Raw genomic sequence first — 6,595 nt, forward strand, 5'->3', positions numbered from 1 at the left:
TGAGAAGTAGCTCTGTGCAGTGAGAGCTTTTTTTCTGGCTGATCTCAAAGTGTAGTCAAACAGTTATTGACCCCATGGAGACTAGACTGTGCCCTTAGGTCACCTCTGCTTCCATCCCATGCGGCAGAGAAACTAGCTGCCTCTTTCACGTCTCCTCCCAAGCCTTGCACATTGAGAAAAAGAGCCCAAGATATGGATCTGGGGGCTGGCAATGCTTTGTCCCAGCTCTCATCTGGCTTGGGCTCGATGGGGGACCTCTCAGGGAGGGGTCTTGCACAAGGCTGTGCAGGAAAGTGGACTCAGGAACTGGGCTGCCTGCATTTAACAGGGCTAGGGGATCAAGGCCAGGCTCTGCCAACCATGCTGCCAAGGCACTTGTCTGGCCTCACAGTTCCCCCAGGGCTGGTAGCCCTGAGGCAGTGTTCCCATCCCAGTGCTACAAAAGGCAATTGCTTCTGCAGAAAGGCTGGGGGAGCAGAGAGGTGACAGAGCAGCTATTTCCCTTTGCTGAGTAGAGCAGAGAAAGAATTAGGTGTTGCTCCCCAGATGACTGTTACAGTAGGTGTTCAAGCAGCGGCCGGGAATCTCCAGCACCAGTGAATCTGGAGCTGGTAAGGGAATGGACACTGTTATTTAGGGGGATTGTTTGCTTGTTTTCTGCCCCCCCACATGCTTTGGTGTGAAGGGTGCTTGGCAGAGGGTCAGCCTCTTGGTGTGTCTGGGGAGCGAGGTTTGAACCCGCTATTGATGGGTTCTCTCCTTGTGAGAGATCAGCACCAAAGAAACTGCTGGCAATCTCTGCTGAAGTGCCTTGGGCTGGCTGTGACCTGGGATCATCCTCCTTTCTAGAGCTAAATGGGGATTGTCTGTCTTCTGTGATGTTAGGTCTAGAAACTGTGACTACTAAGTTTGAATGACATGAAGTGCTGGGGGGGCAGAGGATGAGAGATGAAGAGGAGGGATTCTTACACACACACACACCCCCCATCTCCCATAGGAAAAAATGATACCCCTGGGGAAAAAAAAAAATCTCTCCTCTGGGGAAAAATGGATTTTAAATCCCCAGATAGACATCTGTGGTTACTTTAGCTGAATAGGATCTCATTTAGGGATTGGATCACAGCTCTGACAGCTAGTTCTTGTTCTGGTTTATCATGCTAGTGTGTTGGTGTTTACTCAGTCTAAAGTAGTGGTTATCACCTGAGAATGGTTATCACAAAATCTAGTAGTGATTCCTGTGTTCGTCTTTGGACTGTTGTATATGTTTGCTTTTGTTAAGTTGAGAAGCTGCGTCCAAGGGAGTGGCAAGCCACAAAGACTGATTTATGCAGCACCCAGGATCCCCATCCAAGACTGAGGTCCCTAAAGAAGCATTCCAGTGTCTACTGTAAAACAGCACAAGCCACTTTGGGAGGTAGTGACAGAATTTGTCATGGAGTTAGCCAGAGGGCTAGAGAGGAGAACATCTGACCTCTCTGGAGTTTTTAATAGCTCTCAGTGTGATTTTGATCAACATAAATTATGGTAGGACCCCTACTTGAAGTGTATTTGGAATCCAACAGAGCTCTTTCTTTCCTGTCCTTTTTTTGAGGGAGTGCTCTTTTTCTGCGTAACTGTCCATATCTGTCCCATGCAGAACAGTGCCATGGTCAGCTATTTGGCATGTAAAACTGAGAGATCCCCTTTTCTTCTTAGAAGAGGTGCTAGTGAGACAGACAAGTCTGAGTGAGCTCATTCTTTAGTGTCTTTATCAGGCACTCTTTTAGTAGTTGTCCTTTGCTGTGACTACTTAAATTACTAATGAGATCTCTGTAATCTTAATTCCACCATTTTCAACCAGTCAGATGGCTCGTTGTATTCCATTTAAATACTTGGTGTGTTTGGTACCATGCTCAACAGCGCAAACAACCACACTCCTGAAATTCTTGTTGTTTGGCATCATGGCAGGGGGTGTGCGCAAGCCAGGTTTTATGTAACGATTTAGTCACCTGAAGGGTTAGGAAGGCAGAAAGCCTTTGAGGGTGTAATTTCCTGAGCTCAGCAGGACTGCAGGGCAAAAGAAAGCATTCTGCTCTTGGTGACATAACATCTCCATATAGAGCATGTTGAGGGCACCTGGGTGCCTGTGCAGCACTGCTGTAAAGCATTTTTCATAGTGACATGCTTTGTGTGGCCTGTTCTTGCAGAACAGGATGTTTAGTGCTTACCAGCTGGGATATCTGCAGTCTGGTTCTGGCCATGCAACCTTTGCCCCTGATCAGTGCACACCCTGCAAAACCAACCAGCCTGATGCCAGTGTCCCTCCTTGTCCTGCTGCTGTTGTTTCACCTGATGATCAGCTTGTGGCCGGAAGGGGAGGGGAACATGGTGCCTATGCAGGTAGCAGGCAGGGGAGCCGTGCCCAGGCTCAGGGGTTGTCAGCCAGAAAGCACGTGGCTTTACAAATCGATGCTTATTTCCTTAACATACTATCTGCAGAAAGAGGGCAAAGGTAGAAACAGGGGGAGTACTTACAGGGAAGTGGCTACCATGGGGCTGTTGCATCTGAATTGTCAATTCTGATCATGGGACACACCATATGTCAAATGAAGTTATTATCAATGCTCTTTTATCTGGATCAGCCAGCTGTAGGTGGAGAAGCTGCAGGTTAGGTCAGGGAGGAAGTGGACATGCTGCTGTGATTCATGTGACAGGCTGGAAGCCCCACCTGAGGCCAACACACCTTGTGCAATACCTAGAAAGAGGCAGCTCCTGACCCAGGAAGTCTGGTCGTCTCTGGCCAATTCCCAAAGTGTTTCAGTCTTGTCCTTTTAACAGAAGCTTAAGCTTAGGTATACTTAAATCCTTCCCTCTTTTCTCTGCAACTTGGAATTGGGGTCCTGTTGAGGTGATGCAGACTGGTAGTTGTAGGGTAGGATGTAGGTGCTGCTAAGAGCAGGACAACACTTTCCCTTCTGGTTTAGGGGATGAAATGGACAGCTGTGGGTGCACATAGATTGTGTTGATAGCCGAGTCCCAGGGAAGTTACACAGAATGGATCTAGGATTCCCAGGCTACAAGGTGCTTGGGCATGGTGTCATAGTGTGGTGAAGACAGCATTGTGCTAAAGACATGATGGGCAGTCATATGGGTGAGCACAAAGGGCAGGAGCTTGCTCAAAGAGGGTCATGCATGGAAGTGGGGAATGTCAGCAGTGCTTGAGGATGCTTCTGCTGGGTGCAGTAATTGTAATAAAGTGATGGTTCGCCATGTGCCTGTGAATGAACTCAAGTTGGAAGGGGATGGAGTGGCGTTTTGTGGATGCTGATGCTCTAGAGAACAAAACTGTGTCTGGTTTCAGCTGATGTTGGGGCGGTGGGGGGCGCTGCCTTTCAAAGCTTCAGATGTAATTTGTTTGTGAGGGCTTTGGGTGAGCTAGTAACAAAGCAACGTCATGAAAGGGAATCTTAGCAGGCAGGCAAGACAGGGTCTGTGTAAGTCCAGGACACTTTTTCCTTGGGGATATGCTGACATCCAAACTACTGGAGTAGTTCGGCTTTACCAGGATGAAGGGTGTGTGGACTTTTGTGGGGGGAGGAAGACCAGAGGGCTGTCAGGTTTTGGAGTGGATGGGGATGTTCATTGTGTGGGAAACAGCAGCTGAGGGCAGGTGGGCTGGGAAAATGCCAACAAATAGTCCCAGCCTTGGCTGCATTCCCCAAGACATCTTTCATGTCACTGTTGTGGCACTCTGCCACCCGGCTGTGATCCTAAAGCTGCCTGGAGGGCAGAATAAAGGTGGACTGGCACCACATGGCCTGGTGGGAAGTGGGGGTGCAAACATACTGACCTTCCTCAGTGAGCAAACTGGGGATGCTCACTGTCTGGGGCTAGATGCATGGAGGTGTTTGGGCTCTGGTCCGTACCCTCGAGTGGGCACTGCGCTCTCCAGCCAAAGTGCTCCTTCAGCCTGATCAACTGCACTGGCTGCATTTCGCTTTGACAAGCAAGACCTTTGGGTCTTGTCTTCCATGGCAGACAGCCAAAAAGAGCCCTGATATGTTATACTCTATCTATAGGATGTTATCAAGGAGAGGGGTGATTCTCTTGCTCTCAGTGTTACAGACAAGGACTTAGATATCTTTTGGGGAGATGACGCTACCTCAGAGGTAGCTGAAGGGAAACACAGTGTCCTGAAAAAGATCCAGATTGGGTTAGGTAATTTAACAGTTCCCTAGGCTTTCAACTCTACTTCATGAGCACATCTGCCAGTAGTTATCAGGGCTTATGGAGGAGCAATGTTAGATCACCAGTGGTGGCTGATTGCTATGCAAACTGAAGTTGCTGTGTTCCGTTTGGATCGAGCTCCAGCTCTTGCTGCAAGGTAAGAGAGAGCTTGGAAACAGGTTCAGAGTATTGTGGTTCACACACTGAAAAACTGTGTTGCAATACAAAGGCTCCAAAGCCACTTAATACATTACTGCAGACGGCAGGGATGCTTGGGTAGGCTCTTCCCTTAAGAAACGGAAACAGGAGGAATAATGGAAAACTGGATCTTAAGCTTTCCTGTTGTCACTTTCTCTGCTTACACAAGTGACTTTCTGGATAAAGCAGCTGGTTGGTAAGAGTTTTGGCTTTCAGGTGAGATTTCTAGCCAGTAACAATACCTCATGACAGAAGTTGTAAGGATGTAGTTAACAGTCATAAATAAGGGGAAATAGTTGTAGCTGTAAAAAAAAAAAAAAAAAAAAAAAATTAAACAAAGGGGCAGTGGGGAAAGTCACCCATCTGGGAAAGCACAGGGCCTTGGTCAGTGCTTTGTCACATCAGCAAGCTGAAGATGCTAGTCTAGACAGCTACTCTGTAAGCGTGCAAGAAACTACTTGTAGGAATGGCTCCAGTGGAAAGACGTCGCTTCCTGTCCTTGACTGGGGTGCAGCTCTTGTTGAGAGAGAAATGCCCAGCCGTTTTTGTGATTCATTTAAGTATTTTCATCTGCTGAAATTCACAGGCTACAAATAAGCTGAGCCAGACTTGTGTTAATATCTGCTTTAAGTTATTCTCTCTCCGTTACTAGCAAAGCTTGGATTTGAATGGCTGACAGAGCAGCCTGCGCAGCTCTCCTGAACCAACAGCTGCTGGATCAATATATGGAACAAGCAGAGGACTAATCCCTGCAGACTTAAACTAGCTTTTGTACAATCAGGAACAGAGGGACAGTAGCACTTGTAATAGTGTAGATTTGCTGTGCAGCAGAAAAAGTTCTCAACCCCTAAAATTGAAATAATTTGACAGTAACTGTATTGTAACCCTTTTGCTCCTGACCTCTTCTATCAGCATGAAGGGACAGCTGAGATAGTGCTATACACAGCTCTCTTAGTTTAGACCTGAACGAAGCCTGTTTGGGATTTAACTGAACATGAGAAAACACAGCCTAAGCATTAGAGAAGACTTAACTTTAGAATTCAGTAGGGTTTATTCTACAAATCTTAGATCAATGCCAATGATACAAGTTTTATGAATTCTCATTAAAAATACAAGTCAGTATAAAGATTCCAATAGTAATATAATGCATGACGATTCAGTTTCAAAACTTAAGGAATGAATCTGGGTTTTGGACCATGCTACAGAAAAGGGGGAACACAATGTAGAAGAAAGAATATTTAGTTTACCTCCCTTACTTTAGGAGGGGCCTGTGCCTTATTGCCACAATACCTGAAAAAGCAATATGAAGTGCATAGCAGCCTTGCCTGTACAGTCTCTAGGCAAAACTGTTGAATTTAGTATCATAGTCGCCTTTCCCCCACCCGGTTCTGTTAATTAAGGTACATTTTGATAGCCTGGTATCGCTATAATAACTTAAAGCTATTGCAACAGCATCCCCCGTAATGATTATAAACAACAGTCCTTTGAACTGTAAAATGCTCTTGTGATGCACTGAAACTTTTCCACTGTGCTAACCATTTTGCCCAGTGTTCCCAGGAACACTACATACTGATTCGAATCAAAGGTGAATTAGTTCTATATTCAAAACTCTCCCGTCTATGATTTTTTTTAAATGACGTCTCAGTGCACTCTAATACTCAAATGCGTTGTTCATAGCTTCAGGCACAGTTAGAATTTATTTTCTTGAACCTAGCCCTCTGATATGATGAAAGGTGTTACAGCTTTCATTAAACAGTTGAAATTTGGCCATAGAATTGCCTGGTCAAACGACTAAACAGTTGAAATTTGGCCACAGAATTGCTAGGTCAAATGCTCTGGAGTGGGGGAGAACAAAACTACCCTTTCTTTCTGGAAGCTGCCTGCACTTACAAGAGGATTAGGCTTAATAAAGCCATACCCTAAGCCTAAATTTTAGAGAAACAGTTTATATTTATCACAAGAGGTAACTCTTGGTAAGAGATGCACCTCATCCCCCAAATGCTGTACGTACATCTGTTTATTCCTAGTGACGTTTTCACCCTGTCAAAAATAATGGGCGTCTCTCTTGTTGAGCCCAGTCATTTCTTGTAGCAGAACCACATTAACATCACAGAGCAGGTATCATGCATCTATCTGCAAAAGCAGACAGGGAAACTAGGCTTAACAATATGCATACATTTCCAAACAGAAT

The sequence above is a fragment of the Charadrius vociferus genome, unplaced genomic scaffold, assembly GCF_000708025.1.
Source record: "Charadrius vociferus isolate BGI_N301 unplaced genomic scaffold, ASM70802v2 scaffold179, whole genome shotgun sequence".
In the NCBI taxonomy this organism is placed as follows: Eukaryota; Metazoa; Chordata; class Aves; order Charadriiformes; family Charadriidae; genus Charadrius; species Charadrius vociferus.